This window comes from Falco biarmicus, chromosome 4, assembly GCF_023638135.1.
Source record: "Falco biarmicus isolate bFalBia1 chromosome 4, bFalBia1.pri, whole genome shotgun sequence".
NCBI classification, from domain to species: Eukaryota; Metazoa; Chordata; class Aves; order Falconiformes; family Falconidae; genus Falco; species Falco biarmicus.
Window position 1 is genome coordinate 65,617,905 of NC_079291.1, and position 19,944 is coordinate 65,637,848.

Here is a 19,944-nt window from a genome sequence, read left to right on the forward strand (position 1 = left end):
CTGACAGCACCCTGAGAAAAAATGATGCACGATGAAAGGGGCTCAGCTCCTGAGGTTTCTGACCCTACTGCCCACCTCCTCTCAATCCCCCTGCCCTCTCCTGCTCTCTGCCCCTACCATTTCCCATCTCCCTGACCCCAAACTGGGACCCAGGAGTCACCACTGTGCACCTTGCTGGCTCTGCAGTGTTGTCTCCTTCTGCTGAAGAGTGGGTTTTCCCACGGGAGCTGCCTGGGTGCTCCATGGGGGATTGCCCAGTGGATCGGCTGGGGCAATGGTCTTGCTTGGACTCAAATCATCTACCCAGCCAGGATCTCCCCATCTGGCTGCAGAGCTTGCGGTGGCCAAGTACAATGCACAGCAACGGCTGAGCTCTGCTGGGGGTTCTGATGGTCTTGCTGCAGCCCAGCAAAAGCCTTGGCAGGAACTGGAGGCTTTGCTGGAGGTGGCCTCCACGGGAGCAGAACACCCAGGGAGCTGCTGGACACCGACCCTGCCACATCGGGGCTGGAGGCAGCAGCCAGGCTTTCGGCAAGGCTGTACCCTGCTCCCCCAGCATATGAGCTGCTCTGGATTCTGCCCCTTCCTTCATCCTCCCCTCCTTCTGCAGCCGTGGAGCTGCTCTCCAGCCCCTCTCCTGCCCATCAGCTCGTGATGCAAGGTCTCAACCCAGTGCGCAGGGCTGCCTCCAGCCAGCCTGACCTCCCAGGAAAAGCATCTCTGCTCCCTCTGCCCCGCAGCTTCCATCTCCCCTTTCGCCTGGCCGGTACCCGGAGGATGCGTGGGGAGGGATTGCAGGGCATGCCGAGGCCCTGCTAAACCCACCCAAGCAACAAGCAGAGAAAGAGATGCAAGGATGGAAAATTCCCCTTCATAATTAATAAATGAAGAATATTGTTGTTAATCGATGTAGCTGTGAAGAGAATATCGATCCCAGCTGCATGCTATTTTTTGTGCGGCTTAGATTTTTACACCTCATTTAGAGGCAGGTCTCTCTGGGGACCTCTTAACACCAAAAGATATTTGCAAGAGTCCAAAGTGAAGGGAGAAAGGGGGGGAAAAAGATTAATTATTACCAGAGCTGGAGAATTATGTGTGTGTCCCGTTGCGGCCAACTGCAGTACTGATTTGAATATTTGATTAATAGCGAATTATAGCCGCAGTTGATAACTTATCTCCACACTGGCTATTTAGTAAACAAGTGGGAGCCATTAGAAACATTTTTAATATTAATCCCAGGAAATCATGTTTATGAAGGCAGTGGCTAACCCTTTACGTGCTAGGGCTGTGCGAGGAGGATGCTCTGCTCACTTGCCTCATCCTATCCTTGGGTGGTTTACATCTCGCTGTGCCTCAGTTTTTCTTCTTCAAGATGAGTAAACCCTGAGTTGAAAGCGGCACTGGGTAATGCACCGAGTGAGGAGCTTTTGTTAGCACTGAACCTTTAACGAACTGCCAGGGAGATGCTTGGGGATAAGCAGTGGGAGCAGCGGGCTGAAGGGCTGCTGGGGGTCCTGCAGGACCTTGGCCTGGGGGTGGGTTTGCTCCCAGAGGATCCTGTTGGTCCGTAGCTCTGGGATGAGGCAGAGCAGGGAGCTGTGTGTCCCTGCACCAAACTACGTGTGGCGGGGAGGTGGCCGCAGCCACTGGCACACCTGAAGTGTGAAGAGCAGATCAAAGCACTGCCAAGAGCGGCGGCATTCCTGCAAACCCACTGCTGCCTCCCTGGCAAGAACCACATCAAAGGCAGCAAGAGGTCCCTGGGATACCATGAGCTGCTTGGGGACATGAGAGCTGTGGACCTGCTTGTCCTGGCCTCCAGGATGTGCTCCTCCAGCAAAGCACACAGGGTTCATGCAGCCCATTGGCCGTGCCGTTGGGGCAGGGTGGGAGGATGAGCAGTGGTACCCAGGGCCAGTCGGAGCATGGGATGCACGGAGCCCTAGGAGATGGGAAAATAAGCCATGAAACCTCCAGCACCACAGTCAGCAATCCCTCCTGTTGCAAGGCTTGAAGAAAGGGTTGGGGAGGGGAGAAAATCACCCCTAAATAGGAAGAGAACCTCTGCTGAGCAGGGTGGTGCCAGGTCCTGCCCTGTGAGGGTCCTGCCAACGCTGCCTGCCCAGGGAGGGTGCAGAAGGGTTTGGGGTTCCTGGGATGTTCAGAGAGCATTTGTGAATTTGGGTTGAATTTCAGCCAGGGAGGGGGGGGGGGGGGAAATGTGTGAAAGGAAAAAAAAAAAATTAGAAAAAAGATTAGAATCAAGTGTTTGGCTTTTTACTGTCACAAAACATCCCCCAGAATAAACACAGGGAGAAAAGTCCCCAGGAAGGGGATGCCGAGCCTGTCTGTGGTGGAATAAAGCTTGGCATTTTGGCATGGTGCAAAGAAGGAATGAGATGGACTCTGAGGTACTGCTTAGGAGATGGGGAAAATAGCAAAGGGTGCGGGAGTGTGTGTAGAGATGGCCGTGGGGTGGAAGAGGATGGGACAAGAGCCACTGGGATGTCCCATCCCCGGCCAGGTGGTCCCCAAAAGAGTCTCTGCCTCCTTCCCCTCTGACCCTGCTCTGAGGGCAGATCTTCCACCTCGGGCAGATCTTCCATCTCCGGCTGCGGGAGCCCTGGGACAGGGGAACTGGGATGAGCCACAGGACTGGGCTGCGGAAGCGGGAGCGGCGTGCCTGGGATGCACTCCCTCCTCCACACTTCGGCAGGGCTCATGCATCCATCTCCTCCTTCGCCTGTGATAGGCCCTGGTGCTGCAGATCCATGCAGATCAATGCAAAATTAATTAGAGTAATCAACTCAGCTGTACCACAGAGATCATACAGGCAGGGTTTTAGGTGACTAATTGGTGGAAGCTGACAGCCAGTGTCCCCGGTGTCTTAGAGGTATTAACACTTTTTTCTCTGTAGATTAATTACCTTTTTCCACCTTTCACTTGATGGGCCTGCCCCTGCCGTGCTGTTTGGTGGGGAGCAGTGATGGAGGCCACCCCTGAGGACCATCCCATGCGGTGCTCAGGTTTGGGAAGGGGCAGAAGTTTGCCTTGTGGGTGACAGCGTTTGCACCAGCAGCCTGATCGGGGGAGGAACTGGTGTCCCTGTCCTCCTACTGAGCCTCCAGCCCTGTGCCATGGCAAAGTCCCCCTTGGGCACACGTACGGCACAAGGCCACTCTCCCGCTGTGCTTTTCCCAGCTGATCTATAGCCCCCCCAGTGCTGCATCTCCTCTTCTGTCTGGGACTGGGGTTTGACACTGCTGGACCATCTTTTGGCAAAGGCTGACACCCACACCACGAGCCTGAGGCTGCGAGAGGGCTGAAGGATGGGCTTGTCCTGCAGATACTGAGAGGGGTCTCTGTGACAGAGACCTAATGAGATACTCGTGCTCCTGGCATCCAGGCTGGGAACAGGGTGGATGCTCTGAATAGCCAGGGTAATTAATCACCACCAGTTATCTAGCGCTTGAGATAGGTTCTCCATCACTTGGACTCTAAGTCGCCACTGGGCACCTTCCTGCTGAGTGTGCCCTGGCGTGGACAGGAATTATGGCTCGAGACAGAGATGGACACACAGCAGCCCCCTGTGATGGTCCTGGTGGCCTTCACAGCGCTGAGCCTGGGGAGCAATGGGGAATTGCCCCTTGGCTTCCACAGATGATGGGTCAAACCACACGTGAGTAACCAAAGATACCTGATGCCTCTATGAAATGTGAAAAGGGCATCGGTTAGAGTTGGAGGCAGGTGGCAGAGTCCTCCTCTTGCTCCAGGACTGTCAGGACTGAAAACCCAACGAGCTGAGCCCTTGGGTGGCACTTATCCCCTCAAATCATGGGAGCTGTGGTGAAGCGGACACCCACTAGGTTGGATCAGCAGCTGTTTTCCCCAGCTGAATCTTGGGCTTTGGCTGCCCAAAAGTAAGGTGTTAAAACCCGACCAGTTGCCTGCATTGACGGCTGGCAGAGAAGGATTGCCACCTTCTTAAGGGTCTTTTCCAACCTAAATGATTCTGTGCTTCAGAGAGCCATTTGTCCCTTCTGACGGCTGGTGTCCGATAGCCAGGATGAATTGTCCTCTCGAGGAGGCCACGTCTCCTCATCCAGCCGCCCTGGCCACCTCGCTCTCATCCCGCTCAGGTGATGGGAGATGGATCCTGCCATCATTGATCAAGGGCTCAATCTCAGAAGCAGATTTTATTGGCAAAGAAAACAGAGAGGAGAGCGGGAAGTACAAGTCAGGGAAGCAAAAGCATCCCAGCCCAGGCGATCTGGTCCACCTGGGCATGGCAAGACCAGCTCCAGCAACGTCGTGCTGCTTATTTGAGCGAGCAGGTAAGTGAGGTCCCCACAAGCTGTTATTTCTGTTCCAGGAGCATCCTGAGAGGGGGTTATATCCAGGAGGGGTCAGTGCTTGCTCTGAGGAGCTCAGCAGCATGGGCAGGTGGCCACCACCAGTGAGCTGCGGAGCTGGTGGCCAGTTGGTGCCTCTGACTCCAAATCTCAGCAGTGTCAGACTTGCACCAAAACCCTACGATCCTGCCTCTTTATCAACTTCTCTTAACATAAAAAAAGCAAAGCTCTGTACCTTTCCTGCAAGGGAAAAAGCAGCTTTTCCAGGAGAAGTGACTCCCTTTCTGTGGGGCTTCAGGAAGGTCCCTCCAGAAATCCAACTTCCAGGTGTCCTGGCTTCCCTGGGGAGGGGGTTAAGGGTGATTAAAGGGGTTGTGCAAAGAAGGCAGCACAGTGAAGTCACATCCCACAACAGCATGCCTGGTTCCCCCTCACTGGCAGGACATGGAACAGGATGGAAATCACTGCCCCAGGACAGCCTAGGCAGGAGGATGCTCATGCCTGACCATGCTGTCCATCTCGGTACCCGGTTCCTGGTGGCACCGGGTAAGTCCCAGCACCCCAGTGCGCTCAGTACCCTAAGAAACTGACTGCACCCTGTGCCAGCTCCGGCATGCTGAGGAGCGAAGATTCACTCTGGGCTTGTGCTGCAAAGGCCGGTGCGAGCGCGGTGACCCCGCCGCCGCCTCCCCAGCAGGCAGAGGGATGAAGGAGGGGGATTATTCACTACTCAGCTCCAAACACCCAAGCCAGCACTTTAGAGTGCTTTCATCCCTGAAAGCTTCGGCAGGGAAGAAAGGCGAATGGACTGATCCCCCAACAGCACCGTAAGTGCTTTCTTTTTTTAACAAAGCATCAGCAAGGCGGGAGGACGGGAGTGGGGGCAAAGCAGAGCGACGGCCTCCGAGCAAACCCTGCGCTGGTGCAAGGCAAGACCCCTCCTGCCGTGGGTTATCAGGATTTGCCCAACCTTAAAAATAAATCTTCCCCTGTTTCCTTTTATAGGGCCTTTCAAGCTGTATCCCCCAGGTCCTCGTGGAGGGTAATGAACGCACAACGCATGGCTTAGAGCTGCTTGAATTATTCATTGGGAATAATATTTGTTGCCTTTTTCTTCTCTTGGTGAATCAATGGCGATTTATGGTAGAGGGTCCCTGTTACTGGGGGGGTGTTCACTGTGTGGACAGCAGCATTTGCAAAAACTGGGGTGTTCACAATGCCTCCGGGCACTGAGCTCCTCGCCCCAGGTGCAGCTGCGAGAATTTCACTTGTTGTTGGCCAAAGTCAAGCCTGTCCTTGCCAGGGGGTGGCACAGAAGCGGAAGGTTAGGATGCTTCATGGTGGGAGCAATGACTTTAGATCCCCCAGCAACACTTGAAGAGCCAGGGGCAGCACCCCATCACGGGGACATTTACGGACACATGTGCCCAGAGGTCACCTGGCAGACCCCAGCATCAGCTGAGATGTCTCTTCAGATCCTCACTGGGAAGTTGGGGTTGCTTGCTGGAAGCAGGGGCTTAACTTTGTGAGAAAGCTCTTCTAGAGGAATTTAAAGCAGAGCAACGCTCCCAGGAAAGCTCTGTGCATGGTGCAGCTACTCCAGTGCTTTGTGGTACTGCTGAGCAGTTCAAGGAAACTCCTAAGAGAAGACCCCAGCCCTCTTCCCAGCTTTGCCAATGCCTCCAAGGTCTCAGCTTGTGCTTCCTTCAGCCTGGAGAGGGGCAAGGGGAAATCTCATTCCTGCCTCTGTGTGGGTATTTAATGCTGTGATGAGCCCTGCATCCCATCCCATCCCATCCCATCCCATCCCATCCATCCCATCCCTGGCAGCCCCATCCCTGGTCTACCCTCAAGTCGCTGGACGAGGAGACAACACTGGGGGACCTTCCCTCCCCAGCCCAAGCCAAAATGAATGAAGCTATTTCTTTGCATGATTCCCAAGAGTTGGATCTTAATTAGAAAACTAATCCATGGCACTAACACAGGCACAGTCTTGGCTTGCTAAGGGGGCAGGGGAGGCGAGGGACAGCAGGGTGTATTTTCCAGCTCTAGCATCTGTCTGATAAATCCCAACCCTGCAGCTCTGTGAGCTTGCTGCTCTCGAGAGGGGTTTTTCCAAAAGGCAGGGGATGGTTTTGCCCAGCGGGGTTCACATCGTGTGGGTCCATGGTCCCCCTTTGCCTGGCCTGTGTAAGCACACGGGCCAAATCCTGACTGAGTGGAAGCTGCAGCCCTCCCCAGACTCTCAGGGCCAATTTACACCAGTTGATGAACTGGAGATGTGTTTTGGAGAGCTTCTTTTTGAGGGAATTGCAGTTTTAACGCAGCTGCCCACTGACCTGAGCAGTTTTGAAGAGGTTCATCCTTCCTTTCTGCTTTTCCCCCCACCATGGATGAGGCCCCCACCAGCAGCTAACACCTGAGCAGCTGGGTCAGGGCTTCATGAACAGGTCTCCTTGCAGAGCAACTAAGGAGCTCTGGGAAATGGCTCTTTCTCAGCCCCTTTTGGGATAGGAAGAGCCTTGCTCAGAGCAGAGGGACCTCGCAAGGTGATCTACTGCGGATGGTTCAGCGCCAGCAGAGGCAACACCCTGGTTGTAGATTTAAAGAAAAGATCTGAAAGTGGGCTCAGCCACCGGCAGCTTGCACCAAAGGTGGGGGGTTCCAGATCAGCTTTTCCTTCAGCAACGTTTCCTGAGATGTAAAACTTCGCTTTTGGATCTGAGATTTGGACATGCATCCCCTCCACCCCCAAAAATCCAGGAAGGCTTCACAAATCTCCATCCCCCAAGCCCCTGCAGAACCCCCCCAGCTCCTGCCACCCAGCAGTGATGGGGCTGAATCCGGGGTCTCATCCTTCGTCACCCACCATCTCAAAGTGATGGCAGGGAGGTGGCTCTTGCTTGTCAAGGTGGCACAGTGTCACACAAGCGATGGCCTGGGGCTGGCTCACGGGAAGGAGAAGAGCCCTAATGCAGTTTTGACAATGAAGCCATCAGTTAAGTGCTCCATGTGGATATATTTTCCCCCTCTCTGTTGTTTATTATTGGAAGTTACAAGTAGCTAAAGACCTCCCCAATTATCTGGGAGCCACTTAGGAGCAATTGAGCACCTGTCACCCACTGTGTCGCCCTAATGACAGGAGCAGAGAAAAGATGCAGGTCAGCAGCGATGGGGATGCTGGCAATTTACAGCTTTGCCATGCCAGCTCCCAGCTCCAGGGAGGTGGAAAAAAACGACCCAAAGAGGCAGGAGTAGGAAAGGAGCCATGGGAAGTCTCCCCACTGGTCCCTTGTGGGATGGGTGGGAGACTTGATGACCACAGCTTGAGGGTCACCCCTTGGTCCACAGAGCTCTGGCAGCTCCCAGTATCCCAGGGGATGTGGAACAGGTTGTGCCATTAACTATTTGGTCCTGTAAATAGGAAAGAAAAAAAATCCAAGGAATCATTCACTGATTGTCAGCCAGCATAAAAAAAATTAATAATATTTATCTAAGCTTTTTTGTGTGCTTTTGATGAATGGCTGCCCATGGGGGTACACATCCCATGCTGCGGGGTTTCTTAGGCTGCTGGAAAGGCTGGGTGCAGAGCAAAGACCTGGACACAGACCCTGAACCTGCAGGATGAGCTGTAATCTCTGGGTAGGAGGAGGGTGGCTGTAATTCCCATACGAGGCCATTGTAGGCAGCTTTAGATGTGGGCTCATGAAAATGATTGCTTTTGAGACATTGTTTTGATTAGATTCATTACCATTTCTATGTAACGTAAACATATTAAGTGGGTCAATTGTGTAGGATCGGGTGAAAAAGAAACACAACCCAATACCAGCAAAACCTGATGTGATGTCCCCCATCATGAACAAGAAATTTTGTGTGTAAAACATCAGAAAAATCGTGTCGTAGGAGGTTGCACCCCGTTCTGAAACAAAGCATCCGCTCCCCAGCAAACCGAGTCCCAAACCAGCCTCTTCCCGGCGGCCGTGCTGATGAGCAGCTTCACCTGGGAACCACCTTCCCGGGAAAAGCAGAGGTTTTCCTCCCCAGTGAAGAAACCTGCCCATGCACAAACAACCTCTCCTGTAGGCAGCTCTGGCTTTTTGGAGCAAGGATGCGAGAAGAAGCTGGCAGAGCCCCTGCTGGTCCTCCAGCAGCCACTGCCTGGGCTGGGGGTGCTGGCAGCGGGGTGCCCCCAGGGAGCGGGAGGGGGGGGAGAAGGTGCCAACCTGGAAAAGTTCATTGATAGAAACATAAAATTAAAATAATTTGCATCAATTCTGCTGAGTGGCTGTTAAGCCTAATTGTTATTGACTCATTGTAATTATTAAGGCTCACACAGAGCTTGGCTGGCAAAGGAGGTGGGTTTGGGACCCTGCATGTCCCCCCTGTGCTGGACAGGGCTGGGAGGGGGGTGGCAGTGACACCGGTCCCCCTGCCATGCGGGGACACCTTAGCTCCTTGGTTCTTGGAAATAACTCTCAAGAAGTCACCATGGGAGCAATGCGGGGAGATTTTGGCTAGTTTTGGTGGGTAGGAGTGAGAGTGGGATGGCAGAAGGGAGGATGGAGAAGGGATGAATGAGGGGAAAACAGAGGACAAATGGCAGGAATGGGAAGGGATGAGGAGGCGGTGCTGGAGAGACCCTGTAGGTGCTGCCAATGTTATTTGCTCAGTGCAATGCTGGGTAATTTTCTCCCCTCCTTCCTCTGGCCTTTGTTTCTGCTGCCAGCGCAGACCCCAAGCAGCAAAGGAGCCTGATCAATAGGAACACGGTGTTTGCATGGATCATACATGCGAAGAGCACGTTCCCAGATCAATGCCGAGGGCTCGCAGAAAGAGAGGAAGGGAGGGGAAAAAAAACCCACCAACCAACCCTGCCAGGATGCTCATCGCCACAGGATGTACCGTTTCCATGGCGATGGGCTGCTCTCCCGCCACCCTATCCTCTGCAGTGATGCTGAGGACCCCGCTCAGCACCCTAAGGCAAGGCAGCCATCCCACCAGGCTCTCCACCTGGTGATGGGGGTCCAGCTGCCCTCATGGCCACAGCAATGGGGGTCAAGCCCCCCTGGCTGGCTCTGCCCGCAGGCTGGATGAGGACCCTGACATGATGTGATGTGGGGTGTCACCACGGTACGGCCAGCAGCAGAGAAAATCCTCATTCCGTTTTTCCTTCTTCCAACAGGCCACAGCTGAAATCACATCTCCCCACCACCCACGCATGATCCCCAGCTCCACCTCTCTACCTGCCTCCTTCCCTGGGAGCTTGGAGGTATTAATTAGATCATGTCTTTAAAGTGCTCTGCAAATGAAGAACACTTGAGAAAAGTGGTCTGACACCTTCATGGACCCAGTGGTTGCCTAGCCGATGGATGGACATCCCCTGCTCTGTTCCCATGCAGGGAAAGACACCCTGGGCCACGTGCCCTACTGAAGCCCCCCAGACCACCCCTCCAGGGCTCACCCAGCCCTCAGCCTTCTGGGGTTCTCTCCCCCACTCTTCACGCTGGGCTTCACCTGTGACTGGCTGCGCAGAGAGGCAGGAGGCTGGCTTTGCAGCAAAGCCAGCCAATACTTCTCAGCCAATAAAGTTATCTAAGGGTAATCATTAAGCCCTTACGAGCAATGCAGCCTGCGTGGAGCTGGGGGAGGCAGCGAGTTAGATACTGCTGCAAATGTCCTTGCAGAAAGCAGCTGACCTTGGCGAGGCAGAACCACGCGGCTGGTGGCTCCAGGCCTCCTCCAAACCCAGGCGATTGCTGCGAGGAGTCAAAGGGCTGGTGGTGGCAACTGTGGCCAAGCCACGCTTGAAGCACGCACATTGCTTCTGCAAGGAAGGGGCATGGGGCGGTGGGAGGCGGGCAGGGAGAAGCCAGGTTGAAGGAGGGCAGGCTGGAAGCACAGGGGATCACAACTCGAGACCTTCAACAGCAGCTCCTGAGCATCCCCTACCCATCCCTGAAGTTGGACAGTTGTCCTCCATGAGCAAATCCCACACCTGGAGACACCGGAGCTGCTGCCCAAAGCAGATGCACCAGGTGCTGGCAGCTTGTGGGCAGAGCTGGCTTCGAAGCCCCTCTGGCAGCGTTTGCCTTAGCACCAACTTGGCCCCTGCTCTTGCTTAAAACATGTTTTTTTCTTTTTTTTTTTAATCACCCAGGAAGTAAATTTAAAAACTTTGTGTGTGTGCAGGAGTCAGGTGTTTTGGCTGATAGTTTGAGAAGCATCTGTCTCTATCATCTGCAAATTAGTCTTCCACAGGAGAGTAATCAGATGGTTAATGCAGCCACAAATGAAATCACCCATCATTAACTATTCAAACCAAGAGGTCTGTAAAGGATCAGCCCAATAAATCCCCCCTGGAATGAGGGCAGAGGGAGCCAGGGAGGGGCTGGAGTCACCTCTTTAGGGCCGTGAGCTGGGGATGGGGGGACTGGGGTCACTGGGGAGCACCAAGACCCGTGCTCTGAGTGTGGCATTTTTACCAGCCTGAAAAGCACGTGGAGAGGGATGGCTTTGCCACCCAGCTGGTGTATTTAGAGCAAAACCAGAGCTATGGGTTTGGGAAGGATGAAGGTCAGCAACAGGCACCCAGCCCTCCTAGGTCCCCGGGGAATCACCTTTCACAATTTGCTAAATCAGCACCTTGCCTCAGGGCTGACCACGAGCATCACCTCCTCCTCACAGGCCCCTGCCCACCCACCACCCCACCCTGGAGCTCCAGGGTGACCCCGCTGCACCCATAGGCACTGGTAGAGGAAGGGACGCGTGGGGCTGGGGATGCCCTGGCAGAAGCAAAGTCCATAGTGACATCCCAGCTCGTGCAGCAGGAGGATCGCTGGGACCTGAAACCTGGGTGCCAGGCTGGCACCCTGGGTAGAGCATGGCAGGCAAAGGCGCCTTTCCCCCTGTTTTCCATCTCTCCAAACTGCTGGCCAGTGAGCTTCTGGGAAAGAGTAGGGAAAAAAACCCCAAACCAAGCAGCAATCCCCTCACAGTCACAGGAAAGGGAAAGATGCAGATGTTGCCAGCTGTGCCCTGCCTTGCTGGTGGTCCTGGGGAAACCCCTGCACCCATGGGTGCCCCTGGTCCATAGCGCCTGTTTGGGCTGGAAGTTTACCATTGCAATACAGGGGGGAAAAAAAGGGAATTTTGGTCTCACACTGGCACCACATACATATAACAAACAGGGAGATCAAGGGAAACGTTTACCCCTTCGAAAAAGGCCAGCCCAGAGGCTGTGCAGCACCTGAGCCCTGGGGACGCCGCAGGCTGCCTCTGCCTACGGGGCTGCCTTTTGCCCTTAAAAACTAATCCCTTAAAGATGACTTTACCGCTGGAGAAAGGGAGATGGAGGGGGTGTGAGAGCCTGCGTGCTGGAGTGAGTTCTTTGTTGCCTAGAGCTTGTTAAATCCATACATTGAAGAGAAGAATAAATAAAAAATCAAATCTCTACTTCTGAAAAGCGTTTCTGTGGGGAGCTGCTTCCCTGAATCTTCCAGACCCGGCCTCTGTCAATAAATCAATAGCTGATGCAGGTCGGCTGCAATCGGCTGCAGGAGAGCAAGCGTGTGATGGATGGACAGGAGAGGGGCGAATCTAAGAGATAGGGCAGAGGTGATGCTCACCTTGAGCTTTATTGTTTGCCACTGAAAGACAACGTAGTATGGAGGCATTAACTGAAGTGCTAACGGCAGAAGCAGTAGCGCAAACACCCCCTCTCCAAAGACCACTTCTGAAGAGCCAGCAGTGTGTCTCCTCTGGTTTTTATATTGTGTCCTGTGGTCTTCTGTGCCACACAGATGGATAAACTGAGGTGAGGAGAGAAGATAAATGATGCTCCAAATAGCTGGGAGAGGAGGGATGCCCCTCAGGCCCCTACTCGGATATTCCTTGTGCATTAAAGCTCTCCAGTTTGGGCTGCAAGGGGGACCTTGTGGCTCCTGCATGATGAGGAGGGAAGTGTGGGAGAGGAAGGTGGGACTTTCACAGCTGATTCCCTAATGCCTGCTCAGCATCAGGAAGGGGGCAACTACACAGGGAATGGAGGACCATGTCTCCTGGGTTTGGAATTCACTTCGGGCAGCACAGACAAAACCCAGCCCTCACTCCCAGCCCAGCACCAAGATCAGCCCAGAGCAGTGACAGGCTTCCAGGGTCTCATGGGGAGAGGTTTTTCCTTCTGCCACCCTGCTCCCACCCCACAGATTTGCTCTTCCCTGCCCTGAGCTCCAGGAGACCTTTGGGACCCTCAGCACACCCCTGTCCCTGGGAACAGATGCTGGGGGAAAGCGGGTAAGAAGGATGGTAACATTCTCATATGGAACCACTTCTGAGCTTCAACTTCATGACTTGTTTAGCTGAGGCTGCACTGGCCATCCCAGGTAACCTCCCTCAAGGGCTTATTCTAGCCCCTCCAAACACATCTGTGCTTTGGGTCTTGGCAGCCCAGAGACAGGGAATTCCTAAACACAAGGAAACATGGAAGGAAGAGGATTCCCTTCGGTTTGCTCTGAGCTTGCTTATCAGAGAGATTTGGGGGTTTGCCTCATTCTTCTGTTAGGAAAACAAGAAAATAACCCTTTCCCTTCTTCTCCAGGCTGCTCGCAATCTGTAGAGCCCCTCATATGCCCCTTATCGTCCCCACACAAGGGTACCAGCCAACCCTACCCTTAGTGCCTCTCCTTCCTCAGCTCCCGGAGCTGGAGGGGATGGGAGTATCGAATATGGATTGACACAGGACTATAATGATGTGTTCCGATTTCTCCTCTGTTCCTCTCTTAATCATTGCTAACATCCAATTTGCCTTTTTGACTGCAGCTGAACATTGAGCTGACATTTCCAGAGAACTACCCACATTAACTCCAAGAGCTCTTCCCTGAGCAGTAATAGCTAATTTGGAACTCATCATGGTATATAGGTAGTTAAGGTTGTTTTCCTCATGTGCATGACTTTGCATTTATCAACATTGTATTTTTACCTGCCCTTTTATTGCCCAGTCTCCTTGTGTCCTTAGATCTTTCTGCAAACTTTCCCAGTCATTCTTTGTGAAAACTACCCTGAAAATTTCTGCCTCCCCACCAAGTCTTACCATTGTATTTTCTGGTTTGATTCCCAGATTATTTAAGACCATGTGGATCAGAGTGCATCCCAGCGCTGATCCCTGTGAGCCCTACATGGAAGTCCTGCATGAGGGTCAGTCTCAGGCTGAAGGAATGACATTCAGGCACTGCCTGGCCACATTCCTGGTCCCAGGTTCTCCAGGAGAAGCACACCTATTTCAGGTAAACCCAGGACACTGCATAAGAAGGGGGGTTAGTTTTGAAGAACATGGAAGTAAGCAGCAGAAGATCCCATAAGATAATCAGGAATGTTGAAGAAGGGCTTCACCCAGGCACAAGGCTTCTCCACAAGCAGATGCTGCCTTTGAGCCCTTGTTGCTGTCCTGCATGGGCATGTCCATCTGTCTTGAGGTCTGTCCGGTTCGTCCATCCCCTGGGCTGGGATCCCACCGGAGCAATTCTGACATGGGAACCTGCAGAGCAGGATTTTCTCCTGGAATGTCTGCAGGGCCCTTGAAGATCTCCAGGATCATGCAGAGGCAATGCAGACCAGATCCCTGGGACTGGGTCAGCTGGGTAACAGCACAGAGTGCCAACCTCAGCAAAGGTGCTTCGAGGCACCTCCTTCGAGCTTAATGCTTAGGGGGTCTCCTTGGGCAGGGAATTCAGAGCTGCTCTTTTGCCCATGACCCACCCTATTTTCCCTGGCACAAGTCTTTGCCCTTTCCTTGCTACTCAGAGGTTTGTAACAGCAGGAGTAGGTGAAGGCAAATACCTTCCTAATCCAGGCATCTTCTCCCCAAAGAGGGATCCGATTGCTCTCAGGGAGTCTATATAAAGAGGAAGGGTCTGGCATTTGTACCCATGGCCATCCCATGAAAGAAGGCATCTCATTTCATCTCTGCTCCTGCCCAAGTCATGGAGATGCTGCATCACCTCCCCTTGGCTTTCAGCCATGCCCTGGGCTGAAGGATGTAGCAGCCCCACAACCGTGCCAATTTGCTCAATTGCCTTTGCCGTACAGCTCCCCGTGACATGGGGAGAAACAGAGGAACCCCACTTTGCTTTGTTTCTCCCTCCAACTCATTCTTGGTTTCCTTCAAAACAGACTGGAAAATAATCGTCGAAAACAAACCAGGCTGCCAGGGAAGGCTGGAGGGAGAGGACTGTGCCCACTGCTATGGCAACTGCAATCACTCCCTGCCCTGCTGCGGGTGGCAGAGCTGCCGATTTGTCTTTATTTCGATAAGATTGGCTCGGCCCCAGCCCAAGGCATGCACCGAGCCAGTCTCTCCCTGAGTGGGCAAACTGGCATCTCACCCGCAGGCAGCAGAGCGAGCCTGGGCATGGCTGGCGGACCAGGGGCAGACAGAAGCAGGTCAGATCTAAGGGCTGCAAGGTTTTGGAGCTGGGTGGAAAGGAGCAGAGCTGTGGTTTTGGTGCTGGGTCTCCCCCTCCATCCATGCAAAGGCTCCATAGGCACAGTCACAACAAGACAGAGATGCCAAAGGCAGACAAAGAGTGCTCTTATGGCGAAGGCATGGGCTGGCTGCGAGAAGATGAGATGTTTAAAAGGTTTGAAAGCACACCTAAAACCAGATCAAAAAGGCAGCCACTGCATGGTGTAAAAACACTCCAGGCTCCTCCAGATCACTTCAGACTCCTCGAGGAGATTGCTGGTTGAGAATAAAGTAAATGAGATGGGTGAGACTTGGTCTGCTCAGCACCCTGCCTTGCACGCAGGCAGCCGTCACCCCTCTGGGTCCCTGGCCAGCCCAGCCCCATCTCCTTCAGACCCTGGGCGAGCCCAGATCTCACTCACAAGCTCCTTCCCAGGGGTGAGGAGATGTTTCTGGTGCTGTTTCGTGGGTTTCGTGCTGTGGGTGCCTCGCTAGGATCAACTTTTACCCAAACCCTTTCCTTTTGAGACCAGCTGAAATGCTCCTGCAAGGTTGCACCAGCACTCGAGGACTCTGTTGGCTTTTTCCAACCTGCCATTCATTGCTGAAAACAAAATTTCTGTAGGTTTTAAGATCCGTCCCAAGTTCTGCAGAGAGGCCAGGGTTTTGGGTCACACTCTGCTTCCACCAGGACCACTTGGAGCAGGCAAGCCAGGCTCAGCACTTCTGCTCAGAACCAGCGCAACAAGGCTGAGTGGGAGCAGCCAGCCTCCAGGGGTCTCAAAGTAACGAGAAATATAATCTTCAGCCTTTAGAATTATTTTTTTTTCCCTAAACTACAACTTATCAACATCCCCTATGCAATAAAAATGGGGATGATAAAATTAGACTAAAATCTAGTAACGTAACTTACTCAGAAACATTATAAGCACCTTAAACATGGAAATTAAGTATCATTTGAAACATCCTGTGCTGGCAGGTCGAAGTATTTAATTTCAGCTTTTAAATGACATTTGCTTTCGGAGCTTTCCGTCACACACTTCATTCAGCTCAACACCGTTGCTGCTATTTGTCTGATGAAGGACTTGTCATTGCACGAGTCCCCAAACCATTTCTGCTCATCTTGGCTTTGATTTTCACATCAGCTTTCCTCAAACCCAGCTCCTGCCTCTCCGGCTATTTAAAGCACGAGGTCCTGAGTGCCTGGCACACTTCCCCAGCTGGATTTCTCCCCAGCCCATCACCCTGAGCCCTGATACTGCCTAAACACCGGTGTTGTAATTAAGAGCCGAGCAAAACACCACATGTTCCCAATCTGAGGACCGAAGGCTAATTTAGAGGCAACAACCTAACTGAGAAGCAACAGACTAATTCACCCCAAACTCTGCCACCAGAGGAAGGGAGCGGGGCTCTGCTGCAGAGCCAGGACTCGATGTCCATTGATCTCCAGAATTTTCCCAGCGTAGCCCCAGTGTTCAGGCTGGTAGTGGCTCCAGGAGCCCTTGACCTTGGGGAGGCGGACCCTGGGGGCTCTGCACCCCACTGGGCTTTGCTGGTGCCCCACAGCCCTGGGCTGGCTGGGGCAGGCGGTGGGAGCCTCAGGAGGAGAAGCAATAGAAACAGAATTCCTCATTTTTACAGCCCTAAAGAGACACTGGTGCGTCACAGCTCCCAAGGAAGAATTGCATTTACTCACCCCAAAATAGGCTCCACAGAGCCCTGAAAATGTTCATCCTCCTTCTCCCTGCAGAGCAACGGCATCCCTGGAGGAGGGGATGCCACAATGGCCTTAGGTACCCGCTGAGGTGGGACCGGATTGGTCTCAGCTGAGGCAGGTGGTGGGATAGGATCGGTGGGGAAGGCAAGTCTCTGGGCCAGAAGCAGGACTGGGATGGGGCTGGAACCAAGGAGCATCACAGGATCAGTGGGGAAGGCCAGTGCCTGGGTCTGACAGGGGGAGGCTGACCTGGGACAAGGAGTTGTGTCCTGGCATCCCTCCATGGACCTGTCTGGTCTCCTTAGCCACACTGAGGCTCCTCGGGGTCTCCAGCCATCTTCCCAGGGCTCAGCCATCAGGGATCCTGGCCACCCTCCCCTGCACGGGGCTGTCCCCTGCCACCCCTTCTCTCAGCTTCAGGGAAGCTGCACCCTGTGCATTGGACCAGGACACGGCTCTTGTGGTACCTGGAGACCCAGTGATGCCTGAGAGCCCCCCGTAGCTGGTTTGACCAGAGGAAAGGGTTATTTAAAGATGGTGCAACCCACCTGGCCCACACAGCTGGAGACAGGAAGATATTTCTAGACATAATAAACTTGGAGCTGCAGCGTGAGGCTCATTGCAGGATTGCCACCCATGTAGGCATTGAATCACTTAGAATTTAGAATCACAGAATCGTTTTGGTTGGAAAAGACCTTTAAGATCATTGAGTCCAGCCTCCATCTCTGCAGGCACATTGGTACCAGCTGCCCTGGGCATTGAAGGATAAAGATCTCCCCAAGGTGAACCCAGGGAGGGCTGGGGGCTTCCTGGGCCACCTCGCTGTGGTGTCCCACACACAACTGTCCCAGTGGCTCAGCACCACCAGGCCTGGGCAAGCACACGTGGCACATCATGCCATGGGACATAGAGCCCCTGGATGCCAGCGGGGAGTAGCACACACATTTTCTTCCATGCAACTGCAACAGCAAAGCGGTGGCAGGGAGGTCAGGGTGGGGAATGGGCTTTTTTGTCCTCTTTTTATCCTCGTGTTGACAGCCTCTGGGTCAAGACGGGCTCCTCCACCGGACCAGCAGTGCTGCAGTCCTCCCGAGCTGTGCCCCGGACCCCAACAAAATCCCCACAGCCACCACCTCCTCCCAGCTGTCACCCTGCAGCAGAAAATCCCCGGCGTCCCCGCTTCGGCCGGGCTCCGCCGCTTTCCCTGGCTCTCGGTACAGTATCTCCCGGCCCCCTCCCTGCTCCTTGGGCTTTGTCAAAGCACATTTCCCAATTAGAGGATAAAAATATTCCATTCCTGACTCCGTGTGCTATCGATTTTGCCTGTAGCTGTGGAGGGGGCGAGGGCGGGCGTGCACGGGGTAGGGAGAGGTGAAGGGCTGTAGGCACGAAGTGCAGCTGCCTCCCCCCCTACCCCTTTATTATTATTGTTATTATTCATCACTGTGAAAAGCACCTAGCAGGACTGGTTAGCTCAGCTGACCACTGATAGAGAACAGGGGATCGATACTTAATTGACACAGGCTGGGCAGCCAGAGCAGGGATTGGAGATGGGGGAAGGCTTCTGGGAGGAGGGAGGGGAAGAGGAGAGTAGGAACAAAAGCCAGGGGAAGGGAGGAGAGGCAGGGAGAGGGTGGGAGGAGCGGAGAAATAATGAAGGAAGAGGCAATGAAGGAAGAAGCAGAGGAGAGGACGGAAGAGGAGGCGGGAGGACAAAGCCCCGTGGAGCTCAGCTTGCCCGGTGGGTGCTGTGCCAGTGCGTGGCCCTGGCCACCTCGTCTGCCACAAGGTCTGATGGGACAGGCGAGGTGAGGGCATGGCAGGGACCTCCTGGTGCCTCTATGAGTCTCTAAGTCCTCTTTTGAACAGGAGGTGCAGGCTCCCTCGCTGCTGCAGGTGTGTGTGCACCCTCAGCATCACAGCAACTGCCAAACACCCTAGATGGGCGCTGCTGAGTTGTCTCTCCTTGCCCACTGTGGCCAGGAGCGTGAAGAGTAATGAACGTTGCTCTGCCGTCAGAAATACCCCAGCAAGACCCAAACGGCATGCAGGAAATAATCTGTTGACCTCAGATCTTCTCTTTCACCACCTTATGGTGTAACTCCACCTCCTTCTGCTGGCAGGAGGATCCCTGCCCCAGCAGCGCTAGTGCTGTACCTGCCTAAGCAGCAGGTAGGGTCTGAGCTCCCCAAACCTCAGCTTTCCTACCCCGAGATAATGCCAGGAAGGCGGTGAGTTCACGCACTCCAGAAGGGAGAAGGTAGCAGCAAGCCTAACGAGACAGGGCACTGGCCCGTTTCTTCTCCATCTCTACTAAGAGGAGGACAGGAGAAACCATGCAAGGTTGCAGGTGGGCTCCTGGGTAGGAGACAGTTTCTCTTGGAGGATTTTGGTGGCCAGTGGTGGCACCAAATGTGACTGTTGCGGAGCTCTGGGGGACAACAAGTTGGATGTTCCCGCTGAACTCCAAGAGATGCTGCCTGTGGTCTGGAGGCCTGGCAGAGGGAACTTTGAGCAGAAGGACAGGAATTTGCTGAACTTCTCCAGGACCTGGCTGCTCTAAAGGACTGGGCTTTGACCTGGGGCCTTTTGCTAGACCAGGAAGGCAAAAGCCAAAACACACCTTGATCTTCAAAGTCCTTCAGCTGCCAGGTGCATGGGCTGTTCTTCACTCTGAGCTGAGCCGGGCTCTCGGTCCAAGAGAGACAGACAACAGGACTCCTTTCCTGAGCTGAGGGCTCTTCACCTCCGTTTGTAGAATAAGAGGGATGACCTTTCCCAAGGCAGAAGTTGACTTTTCTTTCTCTTCCATTTTGTTCCAGGCCCTCCCAGCTCTCCTGCCCATCACCTTCAAGAGGACACCCGTGGACAGAAAGTCTTCAGGGCTCTTCCTTCTGCCGACCTTCACTGGCAACTCATGCCAAGCAACCCAGGGAGAGCCAGCTGGCCTCCAGCAGAGCCCAGTAGAGTCTTTGGCTGCTTCCCAGTCAATGGGAAGAAGAAGGACCTTCCCGGCGCCTTGCCCTGCCTACGAGGGTTCAACCTACAGAGCACATACCAACCTGGAGACACACATCTGCTGCTCGGTCCTGGGAGCTGCCTGGATGGGAAATGCTCAGACCTTCTTCCCATCCACCCAGCCGAGTGCGCGCAGACGGGAAAGGTGGATATATTTAGCTTCTCTTGGCACCAGCCAAAAAGAGCATTGAAGGGAGAGATGGGGTGGTGGGAAAACAGCACTTTGATTTTATTTGTTCTTTTTATGGACTCTTAAAGGTACAGGCTGGCGCTTGATCCTTGTGAAGGCATGGGGCCCAACAGGCCATGGCGCGGGGAACCTCAGCCCAAGGCCTGTCCCGTCGCTCTTGATCTATAACATGTCAGCCTTAAAAGGATCCTCTCCATCTCCTTAAACA